This window comes from Bubalus bubalis, chromosome 11 (assembly GCF_019923935.1).
Source record: "Bubalus bubalis isolate 160015118507 breed Murrah chromosome 11, NDDB_SH_1, whole genome shotgun sequence".
Classification (NCBI taxonomy): domain Eukaryota; kingdom Metazoa; phylum Chordata; class Mammalia; order Artiodactyla; family Bovidae; genus Bubalus; species Bubalus bubalis.
In genome coordinates this window covers 58179605-58200153 of record NC_059167.1, presented here as the reverse complement: position 1 = coordinate 58200153, position 20549 = coordinate 58179605, and positions in this window count along the sequence as shown.

The following is a 20549-nucleotide window of genomic DNA, read 5'->3' as shown; positions in this document are numbered from 1 at the left end:
TGGGAAACCCCCGCTTATCTCTCCCACCCCAAGGCTTCTCTATTTTAAAATTCCTCTTTGTCACACTTTTCTGGGCCTCTGAGAATGGAGGGAGAGGAGAAATATTCATGGGTTGGACCCCTGCCTGCCTCTTACCAGCTCTCTGTCCTTACCCCCCACATACCAGCTATATTCCCTTACAGCTTCCCATGAGTGCTTCACTCAAGTTTTTCCTTTATTTATTTAGTATTTTCAGCTCTGAAGCCTCTCCAGGATTAGGTTTGGAGGAGGAGGCTGGCAGCCCAAGCTCGACGTCTCCCACTCATCAAGAATGAGAAGTGCTGTTTATGTTCTAATTTGGGGGGCCCAGAGGCCTCAGAGGAAGTTGTTGATGTCTCTCTGTGAGGAGAGGCACATGATGTTATCGGAGATGTTTCCCCTCCTTAAAGGAAATAAGAAATCAACCAATGGCCACAAAGGGAGATGTAAAAGGACATGAGCTGAGATTCAGTTTCTGGGAAAAGCCTGGACCCAGGATGCTTCTCCTACAGGCTGAGCCCAAACATTACAGGGTTTGATGAGAACTTTCTGATGAGTTTGGGGGCCTCCAGATCAGTGGAGTTTTGTACTTTACTTCCCTAAGGAAACTGAGAGAAGGGCCCTAGAGAAGCCTCAAGTCCAGCTTGACTCAAGGCAATCAACCAGCAATGCTGAGTGTCGTGTCCAGGTAAGTTGCCCTGACAGTAGCCCCACAGAGGCCCATGCACACTCAGGTAACACAGAAGAGCTTCTGGAACTGGCATTTGAACTGAAGAACACAGGTGGTTTGAGAGAAGGCTACAGATGGAAAATGGCTTATAACTGGGACAAAGAGGAAGCAGTGTGTGTGAAACTTGCTGACTACAAGCCAAGATGGAGCTGCAGACACCAGCAAGGGAGCTGGGTGAACATAGAACAAGGTCAAGGCCAGAGAGAAGAGGCCAGCAAGGGCAGAGGCTGCCCGGTTCACAGGCGTTCCCTCCCTCGGAACACTGTAGCCTCTGGAGTCTCAAGCTACCTCCAGGGAGCAGGAAGATGGATAATGTCAAGTGAATAGAAAAAGTAGACATAACAGATTATTTTAAACTGGAAGGAACTGAATTAAACTGAACTGGCAAGTTTAAGTTTTCCACCATTAGCAAAGACTGAATTGCACCTGCAATGCAGGAGACCCAATTCGATTCCTGGGTCAGGAAGATCTCCTGGAGAAGGACATGGTAACCAATCCAATATTCTTGTCTGGAGAATCTCATGGACAGAGGAGCCTGGCGGGCTACAGTTCACGGAGTTGCACAGAGCCGACCACAACTGAGTGACTTTCACTTTCACAGAGATAGGAGGAAAACTCCCCCATTTCACTTTTTTTGCATACCCAAAGTAAAATAATGAATATCACATCTGAGACAACCCTCACTTTGATTTTTATCTTATTAAACTTTTTTATACCATTTAAACCTTCCCATTCTGTTTTGCTCAATCACTAAACATTATTTTCTTTCTAAGCTTTTCTGCCTTCCCCCCATATCTTCTATTTTATTATTGATTCACCTTTATTTCCCTTTATTGTTTATTAAAATCTCATTTAATTATATTTTTAGAGTTACATATATTTGCAATGAGTAGCAAATACTATTGATATATAGATCTACAAGGTAATCTCTTCAACTCACCAATTCAACAGTTTTAAAAATTAAATAGTGTAAACATATTTATAATGAAAAATAAGCCAGACAATTTAAGATAGATCTTATAGCTTACCTAGCAAATAAAATAGTTTGGCCTTTTAAATTTTCATAGCCAAACTTTAAAGTACTGCAGCAGCATCTGCTGTTAATTTTTATAGATTGATATGTAATGCATTTTATATAAAAGAAGGTATCTGTTATGATCTAAAATTTAGATGTTAGGGTCTTTATTTTAATTTGCAAAATACTATATCAGTGAGGCCACAGTCAGCTGGTTAGTTCCAATAAGCTGGTGAGTCAGAACAGCCTCCTCTTGAAATCATAGTTGACAGCTTAAGTGAACAAACCCAGTTTTCTAGAGCCCGCCTTCCAACAAGTGTGTTATCAAGCATTCATCTCTCAACACTCTTTGAAACTCTCAGTGCAAACTTTCAATATTAAAGGAAGCTCTTTACCCTCTTAATAAAGATATTTAGATGAAGCCACAAACTCATGATAAGAAGCAGAGTAATTATAGATATAACTTACATTTTATGGCAAATCATACTGTAAATCTTTACTCACCATCTTCCTTGCTGCTGCTGCTGCTAAGTCGCTTCAGTCATGTCTGAATCTGTGCGACCCCATAGATGGCAGCCCATCAGGCTCCGCCGTCCCTGGGATTCTCCAGGCAAGAACACTGGAATGGGTTGCCATTTCCTTCTCCAATGCATGAAAGTGAAAAGTGAAAGTGAAGTTGCTCAGTAGTGTCCAACTCTTCACAACCCCATGGACTGCAGCCTACCAGGCTCTTCCATGGGATTTTCTAGGCAAGAGTACTGGAGTGGGGTGCCATTGCCTTCTCCCACCATCTTCCTTAGGTACCTAAATAAAGGCTAATTGCTAACCCAGTGCTTTCAACAGTTTGAACTTACAAAAGCATTTGTATCAATGGCTTCTTAAAGTTTTCCTACAAGTTCTTGCTTCAAAACAATCTGACCTCTGAGTTTAACTTTATATTAAGGCTGAATCAAAAACAGTGAGAGGGATAATTTAGTTCCACATATACAGTTTAAAATAGTTTACCCATACAATATTAATTTCATCTGTGTGTCTCTAAATCAAAGCATAGACTTCACAAGATCATGAGTATTTTACTCTGTCCCTGTTATTATACTCAGGGGCATAATGTTATGGTTAAGAATACTCAAACATTGCTATTTTAATTTTCTCATCTCCAATGTTCTTGAGAACCAGGAATTTTGGTATAGACAAAAGGAAATTCAAATGTAACAAAGTGAAGAAATTAAGTAAAAACCCTAGAGTCTTGAATTTGAATCAGAAGTGAGCTCAGTGGTAATGTGGTGGCTCAGTGGTAAAGAATCTGCCTGCCAGTGAAGGAGATGTGGGTTCTATCCCTGGGTCATGAAGATCCCCTGGAGAAGAAAACGGCAACCCACTCCAGTATTTAGCCTGGAAAATCCCATGGGCCGAGGAGTCTGGTGGGCCACAGTCGATGGGGTCGTAAAAGAGTTGGACATGACTGAGCACACAGCACGTATCATTATGAATTCATGAAGTAATTTTTCTTTGTAAGAGGGTGTCCCAAAAGTTTTAGGGCAATTTTAAGACTTAAAATTTCAAAAGTATAAATGTTACAGATTCACAAATCTTGCCATTTAGAAGTTTAATTATTTAAATGAATTTTATATTTATTTACTTTCATGAATTTTGATTAATCACTTTGCCATCTTCAATAAGAGGGACTCCTGATGAAAGAACAAAGTACCACCTGTGGCCTTGTCTCAGCATCTAAACCTGTGTCCAAGTCAGATCAAGCTCTGGATCTAGCAATCAGTCTGCAGAAAATACAGGGACAGAGGGACATGCCAAATTCCACTGTGAGAATGCAAGCAGCAAAGTCTAGATGTGGAAAACTGCATGTCAAGGGGCCTGGGTTCTTCAAATATAAATGTCAGGAAAAGAACAGGACAGAACGAAAACCTATAGATTATATGAGACTTAAAAAAAATAAACTTCAAAAATGAGTGAGTCTATATTATAGAGGCTAGGGATGCACACAAAACTGAGAAAACTATAAAGACAGTAAGTGATTACTATAAAAGTCAGGATGATACAGCCATTATGGAAAACACTATGGAGGTTCCTCAAAAAATTAAAAACAGAGTTGCTGTATGATCCAACAATCCCGCTCCTATGCATATACCCAGAAAAAAACTATAATTTGAAAAGATACATGCACTCCTATGTTCATAGCAGAACTATTTACAATAGCCAAGACATGGAAAGAATCTAAATATCCATGAACAGATGAACAGACATACACATACATACACACACACACACACACACACATATACACTAAAATATTACTCAGCCATAAAAAAGAATGAAATAATGCCATTTGCAGCAATGTGGATGAATCCAGAGGTTAGCATACTAAGCAAAGTAAGTCAGAAAGAGAAAGACAAATACCATATGATATCACTTATATAGAGAATCTAAAATATGACAAAAATGAATATAACTATGAAACAGAAACACACTCACAGACATAGAGAACAGACATATGATTGCCAAGGAAGAGGGGGAGTCGGGGAGGGAAGGACTGGGAGTTTGGGATCAGTAGATGCCAACTATTATATATAGGATGGGTAACAATAAGGTCCTACTATATAGCACAGGGAACTATGGTGATATTTTATCAGTGATAAACTATAATGGAAAACAATATGAAAAAGACTATATGCATGGATAACTGAGTCACTGTGCTGTATAGCAGAAATTAATACAACACTGTAAATCAACTATACTTCAATAAAATTAGGAAAAAAAGTCAGGATACAGTTACCTATGGTGGGAGAGAGGGCTTATGTTTAGATGGGGCATCCAGGGGGCTTTGTGGGCGGCTGAAAAGCTCTGTCTTGACCTGCTTGTTGGTTACAAGGATATTTATCTTATAATAATTCATTAAGTCATGCATTTATTTTATGTTATATATCTGTTTTTTATTTTATAACAAAAATATATAGTAAATATTAAAATAATTTTAAAATATAAATTCAAAAAGAGAAGAATACTTATGTGTAGAGTCTGTCTTATAGGTTCTATTCACACAACTTTTTAAATTTTATCTTCTTTTCAGCTTTGTGCTTTTCTTTAGTTTTTTTAATTTACATATAGTTAAATTTATTCTTTTCAGTTTTGAGTTCTCTGAGTTTTGACAAATGCCTAGACTTGTGTAACCGTGGCCTGGATCAAATCAGAACACTTTCATTGCCTCCAAAATCCCCTTGTGTTGGACTTTGTAGTCAACCCTCCCCCACTCAGTCCCTGGCAACCATTGATCTTTCTATTTTGAAAGTATTGTCTTTTCCAGAATGTAATATAAATGGAATAACCCAGTGAATAGCCTTTAAATCTGGCTTTCTTCCCTGGCATAATGCACTTGAGATGCATTCATATTGTTGCATGTATCAATAAGTACCCCTCTTTATTGTAGAGAAGTATTTATCCTACTTTTATTGCTAAGTAAAATGTTTATCAGCACGTTAGTTGAAAGACTTTGGCTTGTTTCCAGTTGTTGGTGATTATCAATAAAGCTACTCTAAATATTCACATATAGGCTTTCATATGAATATATTTTTTCATTCCTTTTGAGTAAATTTTAGTAATTTTTTCCAAAAAATTGCATGGTTTTTACATTTTTATCCTTTAGTCTGTTGGGTGAAATGCAGAGAGCTCAGACATAAAGAGGGTAGCTGTTAGCATAGTTCAGGCCACATAGAAGAGGAAATTTATTATTTTCCCCTTCACTCTGTCCTGTGGCAACCTTTTTAAGCTCTCCATAACTGACCTCTGATTTCCTTTAGTATTAAACCCCTTATCTCTTTTAGAAACAGAAAACTATGACATATATTTTTAAATTCAGCCATGGCTAGAAATTGTAGTTGAATCCAAAGGATATGTTTGGAGTTTATTGGAAAACTTCAAGAAATTAGACCTTGTGGACAGCTGCTTTGAAGAGAAAAGACTGAACCAGACATTGGGTCTTATTCAATAAGAGTAAAAACTGGAGAATATTTAGAAAACTTTTACTTTGAAAAAATTGTGAATACAAATATTAAACTACATTAGGGTAGTGACTCCACGTTGTCAGACAACCCTAACCTTGTTGCTAAAAGCTAAATTTAGTTATCAGGTATGGAAACATTAAATTTACTCATTATATGTTCATTATAGGAAATTAGATTTGTTAATTTAATTCAGTAATACAAAAAAATTTTGTAGCATATCAAGTTAAATAAGCTGCTATAAGAAAGTGACCCAGATATGCAGTGACTCAAATGAGAGAAACTTATTTTTGTCCAGTAATAGTCCAGAGGTAGGCAGACAATCTAGGCAAATAAGAAACTCCATTCCAGGGGGTCATCCAGGTATTCGGTCTCCTTTTCTCCTGTTGATTCATAATCACGAAGAACAGGAGTCAGTAAGCTTTTCAGTCTGCCATTATAGCATGACAGCAGCCATTGACAATATGTTAATGAGTGGGTATGGCATTGTTCCAATAAAACTTCAGTCACAAGAACAGATGGCAGGCCACATTTGACCCACAGGTTACAGTTTGATGCCTCTTGTCCCAGAGTGAAGTCTTAGTGGTTGAAGCTCCATTCATGCTCTGGTTTGTGGGATGGGATAAAGAGGCAGTGAAAGGTAAAACATTACTTATAAGAGGACACATGATTTCTGCTAACATTCCCCTGACTGAAACTTACTAGTCACATGGCTACATCTATCTAGTTCCAATAGAAGCCTGAGAATGTCTTACCTGGACAGTCATGTAACTAGGTTAAAAAGTGGGGGTCTGATTATAAGAAAGAAGAGAATGGATATCGGGGAACAATTATTCACCTCTGCCACTCACCTCAAGTTGTAATACTAGCACTGTGGTCTTTAATGATTCATAGCTTCGCTGAATCATTCTGGAAGTTAAGTCTATGATTGTCTTTGCATATTAGTCAGAGGTATTCAAGAACCTCCCTCTCTTCATTTTCTCCCTATCAGCATCAACAAAGTCAGAATCCCAATCAAGTCAGGATCTGAGCAGAAACTGAAAGACTCAGAGAAGTGGTCTATATGGAAAGCACAGAGAAGACGTGCAGAGATAAGAGACCAGAGCTCCAGAAAGGGACAGAAAAAGATGGAGCAGTCTTGTGACTCTCCAGTTCATGAGGCCTGGGCGCTTCCTGCTTTGAGTTCTGTGCATCTTCCTTGATTTCCCTTTGTGCTTGAGTCTCCTTGGGTGTGTGACAGGTAAAGTTTCTGAAAAACTGAATGTCTAAAAACAGTTTTTATTCTATACTCATACTTTATTAATAGTTTGGGGATGAAATTCATTTTTCTTCTGAACATGAAGACATTACTCCATTTTCATCTAATTTCCAGGGTTGAAGTCAAGAAGTCAAAAGCTTTAGCTTCATTCTTAGTGATCTAAAACTTCACTAGAGGGAGGGATGCTCAAGCAGGAAGGGACATGGGTAAACCTATGGCTGACTCATGCTGATATTTGGTAGAAACCAATGCAATACTGTAAAGCAATTATCCTTCAATTAAAAATAAATATTTTTTAAAAAAATAAATAAAACTCCACAAGAATATGCTTTGATATGATCTTTTTTTCAGCTGTTTTGCAGGGTTCTCAGTGAACTCTTCAAATTTGAAAACTTTTATCCTTCAGTTCTAGAAAATTGCCTTGTACTCTTTCTCTGATAGTTACTCCCCTTCCATTTTTCTCTTGTTCTCTCTTGGTCTAGCATCTATTAGACTGATGTTGGACTCCTGAGTTGATATCTTATTTTGTTTTATCTTCTCTTCTCCTGTCTATCTCTGAATCTTTTTGCTCCACTTAAAATTTAAAGTTGATGGTATCCTCAATTTTAAATTCCAACCCTTTAAAATTTATTTGCTATTTTATTTTTAATTTCTAAAAAAGTTCTTTTGTTATTTCTGAATATTCCATCTTTATATAAATCTCAATAATTTATTAAGGATAGTATATCTTCTCTGATCTAAAGTTTTCTGCTGCTGCATGGCCTCTGCTTCCTCTGAGAGGCTTCTCCTTGATTATTTTGTTCTCTGTCTTAGGTGTTGGAGGACATCTTCAAATATCTGGATGTCCCATGGATTTCTATTTATATTTAAGAGTAGGGCAATTTAAAGGAATGGTTGGAAGGTCTGTGTGCCTGATGGGGAAGAGAATGCTGCCTTCATCTCAGAGGATCACTATGCATCAGTGCTTAGAGATCTCTTTTTTCTCTTGAGTCTGTACAAGAATGAGATTTTGAATTGTGTTTTAGAAACTAATATCTTGTAAACTCTGCTCTATTTTTTACCTACACAATTCCAAGGAGTAAATATCTAGGGAATTTATATGGCTTTTTATGTTGGTAAAGTTAACCGTGCAAGACAAGCATGATTCTAATCAATGGTCTACTTATAAGAAAAAGGCACATAAAATTCAGGCCCCCATGAGGAATAAAGTTTACAACTTAAGTGAACAAACACCATTCTCTCTTGCAAACAGAATTTTCTACTGTCTATGTATCATCATGATTATAAATTACAACTGCTGCTGCTGCTGGTAAGTCCCTTCAGTCATGTTCGACTCTGTGCAACCCCATAGACGGCAGCCCACCAGGCTCCCCTGTCCCTGGGATTCTCCAGGCAAGAACACTGGAGTGGGTTGCCATTTCCTTCTCCAATGCATGAAAGTAAAAAGTGAAAGTGAAGTCGCTCAGTCGTGTCCGACTCTTAGCGACCCCATGGACTGCAGCCTACCAGGCTCCTATTACAATTACTACTATATTTAAAAGTTAAATATCATGGAGACTCTCTGCCCCTAGTAACTAAATATGTAAGGGAAAGGAGTCAAAGTATGTGTAAACTAAAAAGATAAACTTAAAGAGAACTTTGCCTCTCTGACTCAAAAATTGTGTCCATTGTATTCTTGATACACTCAGAATAAAGAATCCCTTAATTATCAATATTTCATTAATCTGAAACAAATAACTCTGAATCTGAAATACTTTGTTTCAACCAAGTTCTTCTTTCTCCATGTTTCTTACTACATACATTTACACCTTGTAACCTATTATTTTCTTTTAATTTTATGCATAGCTAGATTAAAGTATTTTCAAGTTAATATATTTTCACAAACCAGTATTTTCCCCAGAAAGACTTTCAATCTCCTGCCTGGTGAGGGTGGGGATATGGGAAGAAGAGATAAGAGGTAATAATCTGACTACCAACGTTTGTGGCGCTAAAAAGAGAAAGATAATAGGAAGAGATCACACCATTCAGTGCACAACCCTTCCTGATTTCAGAAAGTACCTCATTCTCACTTGCTTTTATAATTGAGTCAGTGTCATTCTAGTAGAGATTGGGAAAAGAGCAAAAGACTGTGTTCAGTTTAACATATTTAATTGGTAACCCTAATAGATATCTTTGAAAATATGATACACCTTATTAATTATTTTTGGAAATAAAAAAACAGATATCTTGCTTTACTGTTCACGCTGTCAAGAAAACTGAAGTGCCCCAATTATAGAGTACTGAACTTACTTCCCATGACAGAGACTGTTAGTTCTGACTCAGCATCTATTCTCCCTTTTTTTCTTAAAAACTCTAAATTTTTTGTTTTATTGAGATATAATTGACATCTAACACTGACTAAGTTTATGGTGTACAGCATCATAAGTTGATATCCATATATTGTGAAATGATTACCACAATAAGTTTAGTTAACATCCATCATCTCATATAGTTACAATCCTTTTCCTTATGATGAGAGTTTTTAGGATCTATTCAATAGTATGTGATCCAAGAACTCAAAATTCTCCAAGCTGGGTTCAATAGTATGTGAACTGAGAACTTCCAGACATTCAAGCTGGATTTAGAAAAGGCAGAGGAACCAGAGATCAAATTGCCAACATTTGTTGGATCATAGAAAAAGCAAGAGAATTCCAGAAAAACATCTACTTCAGCTTTACTGACTACACTAAAGCTTTGACTGTGTGGATCACAACAAACAATGAAAAATTCTTCAAGAGATGGGAATACCAGACCACCTTACCTGCCTCCTTAGAAGTCTGTATGCAGGTCAAGAAGCAATATTTAGAACTGGACATGGAACAAAGGGCTGGCTCCAAATTGGGAAAGGAGTATGTCAAGGCTATATATTGTCAACCTGCTTATATAACTTATATGCAGAGTTCAGTTCATTTCAGCCGCTCAGTTGTGTCCAACTCTTTGCAACCCCATGGACTGCAGCATGCCAGGCTTCCCTGTCCATCACCAACTCCTGGAGTTTACTCAAACTCATGTGCATTGAGTCGATGATGCCATCCAGCCATCTCATCCTCTATCGTCCCCTTCTCCTCCTGCCCCCAATCCCTCCCAGCATCAGAGTCTTTTCCAATGAGTCAATTCGTCGCATGAGGTGGCCAGAGTATTGGAGTACATCATGAGAAACGCCAGACTGGATGAAGCACAAGCTAGAATCAAGATCACTGGGAGAAATATCAATAACCTCAGATATGCAGATGATACCACCCTTATGGCAGAAAGCAAAGAAGAACTAAAGAGTCTCTTGATGAAAGTGAAAGAGGAGAGTGAAAAAGTTGGCTTAAAACTCAACATTCAGAAAACTAAGATCATGGCATCTGGTCCCATCACTTCATGGCAAATAGATGGGGAAACAATGGAAACAGTGACAGACTTTATTTTTGGGAGGCTCCAAAATCACTGCAGATGGTTACTGCAGCCATGAAATTAAAAGATGCTTGCTCCTTGAAAGAAAAGCTATGACCAACATAGACAGCATGTTAAAAAGCAGAGACATTACTTTATCAACAAGGTCCATCTAGTCAAAGCTATGGCTTTTCCAGTAGTCATGTATGGATGTGAGAGTTGGACCATAAAGAAAGCTGAGTGCTAAAGAATTGATGCTTCTGAACTGTGGTGTTGGAGAAGTCTCTTGAGAGTCCCTTGGACTGCAAGGAGTCCATCCTAAAGAAAATCAGTTTTGAATATTCATTGGAAGGACTAATGCTGAAGCTGAAACTCCAATACTTTGGCCACCTAATACAAAGAAATGACTCATTTGAAAAGACTCTGATGCTGGGAAAGATTGAAGGAAGGAGGAGAAGGGAACGACAGAGGATGAGATGGTTGGATGGCATCACCGACTCGATGGACATGAGTTTAAGCAAGCTCTGGGAGTTGGTGATGGACAGGGAAGCCTGGCATGCTGCAGTCCAAGGGGTCACAAAGAGTCAGACATGACTGAGCAACTGAATTGAACTGATTCAATTAGCAACTGTCAAATACACCATACATCAAGGATAATTATAAGTCATCATATTGTACATTACATTCCCAGTACTTATTTATTTTATAGCTGGAAGTTTGTACAAGCACTCTAATTTTAATTGGGTGCTCACCATAAAGCTAAAAAATGGCATTTCCCTATTTCCTTTATAGTACATTCATTCAACCATGTGAATAAGTTCCGCACAATGAAAATTAAACAGAAGTGATATATGGAATTTCTGGAATGCCTCCTTAAAATGAATAAAGCTTAAAAGACTAGAGAAATCAAAACTGAAAAGCAAAATCAAATCAAAACTACAATGAGGTATCACCTCACACCAGTCGGAACAGCCATCATTAAAAACTCTACAAATAACAAACGTTGGAGAGGATGTGGAAAAGAGGGATCTCTCGTACACTACTGGTGGGAATGTAAGTTGGTGCATCACTATGAAAAACAGTATAGAGGTTCCTCAGAAAACTAACAATAGAATTACCATATGACCCAGCAATCCCACTCCTGAGCATATATCCAGACAAAATTCTAATTGAAAAAGATACATGCACTCCTAAGTTCATACCAGCATTATTGATAACAGCCAAGACATGGAAACCACCTAAATGTCCATCAACAGATGAATGGATCAAGAAGACATGGTACATACATACTACGGCATACTACTCAGTCATAAAAAAATAATGAAATAATCCCATTTGCAGCAATACAGATGCAATCAGAGAGTATCATACTAAGTGAGATAAGTCAGAAAGAAAAAGACAAATACTGTAAGATATCACTTATATCACTAAAATATGACACAAATGAACCTATCTACAAATAGAAACAGACTCACAGACATAGAGAACAGACTTGCGGTTGCCAAGGGGGAGGAGAATGGGGGAAGGATGGAGTCAGAGGTTGCAGTTACCAGCCGCAAGCTAATATATATAGGACCGATAAACAACAAGGTCCCGCTGCATAGCACAGAGAACTATAGTCAATATCCTATGATAAACCATAATAGAAAAAAATATAAAAAATAATAACTATATATAATTCAGTTATATGTATAATATATATAATATATAAATATATATAACTTTTATATATGAAAGAATAAAAAAGAACATATAGATATACATACATATATGTATGTATAACTGAATCACTTTGCAGTACAGCAGAAATTAACACATTATAAATCAAGTATGCTTCAATTTAAAAAAAATAAAGAAAGCTTATCCTTCTTCTTTCCTTCCTTCATCAGATGAGATGTTAGACCACCTGAAGACAAAAGCCACATCCTAGGATTAGTGGACCAAATGACTCGAAGAATGCTAGGTCCAAGGCATCTTCTTAAGTAAAGGATGTAGTTGAGAGTTCTCTGACTTACTTGGGTCCTGACTAAAAATCTTCATTAATTTCTAAAACCCTTGCCTTATCTTTTCCAATAGTCCATACTTATTTTTCAGGCTACCTCTTACAGAGATCTAACTCCCCTTCTCAGTTCTAGTTTGTTCTTTTGTCCTGGACAATTCTCTAAAGATCTGCCTTTCTGCAGGCAACTTAATCTAGTAATGTTAGATCCCAAGCACAACTCAGTCATACTGTGCTCAGGTCAGATGGGTTAGGCCCACAAGTGCTGCCATTCAAATATCTACTCCAAACCCATCAACCCATAAGCTGTACCTACTGGCTTCTTCTTTATTCAGTATACACTAGACTGTGCCTTGCAATGACTCAAGATTCTTCTCCAAGAATATAGGAAACCCTTTTAGCTATCTACCAACAGCTATTCCCTCTTCAGCTATCCACCAACAGCTATTCCCTCTTCATTCTTGATAACGCAATCTCAACTTTCTTTATGAGGTACATTGGTTTCCTATTGCTACTGTAAAAAATTACCACAAATTTAGTGGCTTAAAACAACAAGAATTTATTTTTCTATGATTTGGAGGTCAGAGCTCTAAATGGGTCAACAATCCTCTGGAGACTCCAGGGCAGAATCCATTTCCTCATCTTCTCTAACTTCTAGAATTTGCCAGCATTCCTTGATTTGTGGATCCACAGCACTGCAATTTCTTTTTAAATCATCTCCTTCTCTGACTTCAGCCCTCCTGCCTCTACTTCAGAAGGACCTCTGTGGTTATACTGGGCCCCCTAGATAAACTAGGCTACTCTCCCCATATCAAGATCTTTAACTTAATCTCATATGCAAAGCCCCTTTTCCATGTAAGGTAACATATTTAAAGGTTCCAGGGTCTAGGACATAAACATCTTTGGAGGGCCTTTATCCTGCCTATCAAGGAGGCAATGAACCCAGTCCCTGAGGATGAATCATGATTTGTTTAAACTAGTCATAACAATCCTATCTGTATCCCTTTGACAGTAATGGGCCGGTAAGGGGAGGATGCTGCAAGGCTGATGAGTTGTAGGAAGAAGCCTGGGTATCTCAACAAGATTTTCTTTCCAATAGGAAAGATGCAAAAGGAGAGAGTCCCGCTTTTCTGGTCACCTTTTTCTTATCTTTTGGATGTTATTATATGTGGACATGATGTGCTAAGTCACTTCAGTTGTATCTGACTCTTTGCAACCCCATGGATCATAGACCACCAGACCACCATCACAGACCACCATTCTCCAGGCAAGAATACTAGAGTGGGTTGCCACTTCCTCCTCTAGGGATCTTCCCAACCCAGGGATCAAACCCTTGTCTCTTAAGTCTCCTGCATTGGCAGGAGGGTTCTCTGCCACTAGCACCACCTGGGAAGCCAAAGCTACTGCAAATACCTTGTGACATTTTAAAGGCCAAAACAACTGTAGAGATGCCGACTTAATAGCCTGACACTCCCAGTATCTAACCCTGGAATCACTTACCCTTAGATTTCGTAGTAAATGAAATACTTAAATGTTTTTAGGTTAAGCTACTATTAGTAGGGTATTTTGTTATTTGCAGCTGAAGTAATTCTAACTAATACATAACTCTAAACGGACCTGAATTGCTTATCACTTGGACTCTGTTACTTGCCTGTAAGAATACTGACTCTTAGAAAATAGCTTCCAGCCATACAGGAAAAAAAAATCAGCATAAACAAAGATAGGCACATTGGTGATTTTAATATCAGAGGAATTATATTTGAGCTTCCAGGCTCATGTGATAACAAGCTATTCTCTTTTTATCTTGTTTCATATTCTTCCTACCCTAAAGTGCACACAGATGGCTTCCATGTCTGGTCTCAGTTACTAGACAGTAAATTAAACAAGATAAGGCCTGTAAAGTACCTCTATATAGTAGAGCTATATATAGTAACTATTTAATGATTTATAGCTGTTACTATGGTGTATCCTCTGTGCCTGATGGCTAGCACTTTATTTTGGCAGATTACATCGTATGATTCCTAACAGTGTCACCAAAGTCCCACCTTGAGACAAACTAGACTGAGAAGATGCCTTCTCCATACCCTGGTCCCCTCTTAGAGAATTAAAAATCACACTCAATAAAGAAGTTACTCTCTAAGAAAAGTCTGGGGAACCTTCATTTACTTTTCAAATAGGGATTCATAAATTAATTATAGATATTTTTATTTTAAAATGGGTGCTTTGGAATTGAAAGAGACACGTGTACCCCAATGTTCATCGTAGCACTGTTTACAATAGCTAGGACATGGAAGCAACCTAGATGTCCTTCGGCAGATGAATGGATAAGAAAGCTATGGTACATATACACAATGGAATATTACTCAGCTATTAGAAAGAATGCATTTGAATCAGTTCTAATGAGGTGGATGAAACTGGAGACTATTATACAGAGTAAAGTAAGTCAGAAAGAAAAACACCAATACAGTATATTAATACATATATATGGAATTTAGAAAGATGGTAACAATAACCCTATATGCGAGACAGCAAAAGAGACACAGATGTAAAGAACAGAACTTTGGACTCTGTGGGAGAAGGCGAAGGTGAGATGATTTGAAAGATAGCATTGAAACATGTATATTACCATATGTGAAATAGATTGCCAGTCCAGGTTCTCTGCATGAGACAGGGCACTCAGGGCCGGTGCACTGGGACGACCCTGAGGAATGGGATGGGGAGCGAGGTGGGAGGGGGGTTCAGGATGAGGGACACATGTACACCCACGGCTGATTCATGTCAATGTATGGCAAAAACCACTACAACACTGTAAAGTATTTAGCCACCAATTAAAATAAATAATTTACAAAAAAAAAAAAATGGGTACTTTTTATAATGTTAGAACCAGGTACCTCCCTCTAATTTTGATCCTCAAACAGATCTGGGTGAATACCTGTTCATACCTTCATCCAAACTCTTCCTGGACTCAGATGTAACAAGTGGATTCCTAAGAAGCTGTTATCTGATGATCTAATGCACTTCTAAAAATACCTGTTGAGAGAGGTTTTCTAATTGTTCATACCTACAGACTACTGGGGAGAAGGCAATGGCAACCCACTCCAGTACTCTTGCCTGGAAAATCCCATGGACGGAAGAGCCTGGTAGGCTGCAGTCCATGGCGGTCGCTAAGTGAGCGACTTCACTTTCACTTTTCACTTTCATGCATGGAGAAGGAAATGGCAACCCACCCCAGTGTTCTTGCCTGGAGAATCCCAGAGATGACGGAGCCTAGTGGGCTGCCGTCTATGGGGTCGCACAGAGTCAGACACGACTGAAGCGACTTAGCAGCAGCAGTAGCAGCAACAGACTATTGACAGGATGAAACCAGTCCTCCCTGTCTCTCCTTAGGCAAACACAGGTCTTTTCCTGATAATTTCAGGTTGAATAAGAACTGTTAAGACTTCATCATCCCATAATAAAATTTGGCAAGGACATATTTTTTTTTTAAAGGGGGGGGCGGAGGGGCAGCAGAAAAAAATGCTGCTTTATGCCATACACAGAAGTCTAACTCGGTTCTCCTCTTATAGAACATTTGGTTATTGTTCCATGAGCAGTGGCCAAGAAAAGGGCTACCAGCCCATTTTAGAGAGCAACATGCTGCCAACTGTGCTGAAATATTGACTAACATATCCCCTACTGTGCGCTCTGACTCATGACTACAAATAAGATTTTTTCAATGAATTTCTTAAAACTTAGAGGAACAAGAATGCTACACTAGAGTAATAGCTCAGAGAAAGTGAACTCTGGGAACTAAAGTCTTATTTTGAGGCAGATAGAATTTTATACTGTTTCAAGCTAATTTGTTCAAAAGTTCTCTCATTGATGCTTCACTCCTTTGCACTACACATTCCCTTACCCTCTTAAAAAGAAGGACTCTACCTAACTTTATACATATATTCTATATCTTTCATTTTCTAAAAATTGCCACTGGGAAAATGGACATTGTAGTTCACTTAACTATTATGTTGCACACATATGAAAAAAAATCATCTGACTTAATTTTTCTGTTGAATTGATCTGCTTAAGGTACCATGTGCAATACCCTTTACTCAACTCACCCAAGAGAACTGAAATTCAATCCACACTATATTTGGCATTTTAAATCCAAGGCCCTTAGAAACCTCTCCACATTCACAGGGAAAAGCAAGAGTCAGGAAAGCTATGTAAACAGACTCTTTCAGCCAAGGCCAGAGAAAGAATCGTTCCACATCCATCTCTGAGAGTGCAGGTCTCCAAGGATTGATCAAGACGGTGTTTCCCTTCTCCTCAGGCAGCTTCCCAAAGGACTTCTTTCATTCCTTTAAAGTTTTATCAGTTCAGAGAATTTAACTCTCCCAAGGTTCCAGGGACATCAATTGAGTTCATGAACGAAAAACTGGGGTTCGTTCAGACCTATCTTTTCTGAGGAACTGTGGGGTTAAGCATTTCATTTGCTCCCCTTTATGTCCTCGTCCCCAGGAAGTTAGGACGGGCCACGTGGCTTGCTTTGACCAGTGAAATGCAAACAGATCAGTTACGTCACTTCCGGGACAAAGCATTTAATTGCAAGTATTCATACCACAGTCTGCTCTTCTCGGCCTCCATCATCGGTGTGGCACATGTTGAGAGGAAGCCTGTTTCAGCGCTAGCCTGTGACCTCTAAGTGACTGTGACAAGCAGAGCCCTCCTATCAAGCCATGGCAGACACAGAGGGTAATAGAGAAATAAACCATTGTTCTTTTAAATCACTGATTTTTTTTTTTAACTCCATTATAAGCTCATTCATTCTAATAGAGGAAATTAGGGACTACTGGGTGGGAAATCCCATGGATGGAGGAGCCTGGTAGGCTGCAGTCCATGGGGTCGCTAAGAGTCGGACACAACTGAGCGACTTCACTTTCACTTTTCACTTTCATGCATTGGAGAAGGAAATGGCAACCCACTCCAGTCTTCTTGCCTGGAGAATCCCAGGGACGGGGGAGCCTGGTGGGCTGCCGTCTATGGGGTCACACAGAGTCGGAAACGACTGAAGCAACGCAGCAGCAGCAGCAGTGTGTGAAAAAAGGCAAAATGAGGGCTTTTGTAGATGAGGGACTAAAGAGAGAAGTGGCAGGCTGAAGGGGAGGCTGTGGAGAGGTTGAAGAGTAAGTGGTCTGTCCCTACCAGTGCCACATAGGCAGTTAGTGTCCAAAGAGTGCTGGGGCCAAAGCAGGACACTTGTATGAGAACCAGTCTTGTGCCCAAGAAATGAGTAGAATCGGAGAACTGACCTACTCCAAGGAAGCTTCCCAAAATTGTCACTAATAGCTCTGAATGCTCTGGAACAGTCATAGAAAGTTGAGTCCACAGTCTGCATTAGTCCAAGTCTCAAAGAAGCACACAGTAAATTGAGATTAAGGGAGGCAAGAAGTTTGTTTTAAGGGATTAAAACAGGCAACACCAATGGAGAAAAATGAGGGGGTGGGTGGGGAAGAAGAGGCAGGGAGGACAAGCAAACTACAATAAGTTCAGACTTCTTCCAGGAGAGAGAGAGAAGGGAGGGAGGTATGAAACACTGTGCACTTCCAGGAAAGTTGTCGCGAGACTGATGGAGACTCCTCAGGCAAAATCACCCTTCAGAGGAGCTGTGTTTCCATGTCTTAAAACCCCTGCCACACGTAGCCTTGGCTGGGAGCAGTTCCGGAAAATAGGGCCTGATGCTGTGGTGACTAGCAAGGGCTAAACCCTGCTTCCAAGGAGGAGGTCTGAGTGGAGAATTTTGCCAACCCCCACATAGCTGCAACATCATATTTTATACAGCTTATAAAAGTCTAACAGGGAAGAAGGCCAGTGATTCCACATAACACGTAGAACATTATTTCTTGGTGTAATAGTACTGCCTTATATTTGTTTCAAGGTGTACATCTTGCTAAGTGCTTTTACATATCCCCTCCCATTTTAAACAGTCCCAGTGACATTATTCCCATTATAAGAATGGGAAGCTTGAAGCTTTCTAGGACTCTGACCATGCAGAGGGGAGCTGAGCCTGGCATTCAACCATCTATTCTTAGTCCAAGCTAAGCCCACAGTATAATGAAGGCACCTGCTGAAAGTCAGTGCCCTGAAAATGTTTGCACTGTCCTTAAGCAAGAATTAATTTTAAGTCACTTGCTTAAAAGCTGCTTTAGAAAGAAAATTCACTTGAAGAAGGCTCTGTGTTTATTCTTTCTCTAGAGGCAGCATTCACAGGGCAAGAACAGATTTGTCTCTAGCAGAGAAACCCAAGGATGGCTCACAAGATGTCCTTCAGGGGGTGACCAGAGGCTGGAGTCTCTAATGGTCAGAGCAGCCCATGTAGCTTCAGAATGGAAGGAGAAGTTCTCCAGCTGAGATAGCTCACTGTAAGTGCAGAGGAGCTGATCCAGTTTGGAAATGCAGATACTGCGGAGAAAACCCTTGTAACACATAGAAACTCCCTCAACTGGACAACAGGCCTGTTTATGTGGAATGAGACTAGTATATACTTTCCTTTTACATTAACAGAGATATTTTCTTATCAAAAAGAAAGAACCAAAAATAGTAAAGCAGGAATTACCCAGAGAGAAGGAAAAACCCAAATCATAGTTCTACTCTCCGAATTGGCATAGCTCAGTAAGGAGGGAGAAGTTGACTTTCTGCCAAGTTTCAGTGTCCCACCAAAAATTAAAGACACCAGATAAAGGCAACCCAATCCAGGAGCTATGGCACCTGAGATGAAAATAAACAAGAAAGCTTTAAGTTCTAAGAAGAAAGAATTACAATGTCAACTTTAAGATTGCTAATTACATTGAAACCACTGAAAACAGTGATATTTTCATTGGGTGTCAAAAACACCTAGGAACAAAAACCTTTTAAAGTATGAAATTATCTCCCAGGGGAATATGATGTGAACCCTTTCCATTTCTACAGTGCACTTGTCCATGCAACTTCCTTCCAGAGTAGGATGGAAACAAATGCCCATTAGACCTCTTTGGGCTTGCTTCCAGCAGAGGAAAATGTTCTGGGTGAAATGGCACCCCAGTAAAGCACACTGAACCTGGCTTTTATTTCACACTTAAGAATCATTTACTCAGAAGTGGAAAGTTGCTTTCCTTTCTTAGCCCAAGCAACTGCCTTGGGCAGCCAAAAAGGAAATAACAGAGTGGTGGGCTAAAAGGGTCTCTAAGTTCTGGTCCCGATGGTGTCACTAACTGGGTCTTATTGGACAAGTCACGTAATCACCCCAAAACCTGTTTCCTTATTTATAAAAGGATACAGTTAATAGTTCAAAGCCTTTTTTCTCCTCCAGTTGATCTAGGAAGCTTTGAAAGAACACATGCCTGGAACTAAATCAGAATCTCTGGGAGTCTAAGTTTGTAAAGTTCTCCCAGTGGTTCAGATGAGGCCACTCCATAGGCCAGTATTTTAGGGTTAACTAAACAAGACGTTCATCGAAAAAGCAAGAGAGTTCCAGAAAAACATCTATTTCTGCTTTATTGACTATGCCAAAGCCTTGACTGTGTGGATCACAATAAACTGTGGAAAATTCTGAAAAAGATGGGAATACCAGACCACCTGACCTGCCTCTTGAGAAACCTGTATGCAGGTCAGGAAGCAACAGTTAGAAGTGGACATGGAACAACAGACTGGTTCCAAATAGGAAAAGGAGTACCTCAAGGCTGTATATTGTCACCCTGCTTATTTAACTTATATGCAGAGTACATCATGAGAAACGCTGGGCTGGAAGAAGCATAAGCTGGAATCAAGATTGCCGGGAGAAATATCAATAACCTCAGATATGCAGATGACACCACCCTTATGGCAGAAAGTGAAGAGGAACTAAAAAGCCTCTTGATGAAAGTGAAAGTGGAGAGTGAAATAGTTGGCTTAAAGCTCAACATTCAGAAAACAAAGATCATGGCATCTGGTCCCATCACTTCATGGGAAATAGATGGGGAAATGGTGGAAACAGTGTCAGACTTTATGTTTGGGGGCTCCAAAATCACTACAGATGGTGACTGCAGTCATGAAATTAAAAGACGCTTACTCCTTGGAAGGAAAGTTATGACCAACCTAGATAGCAT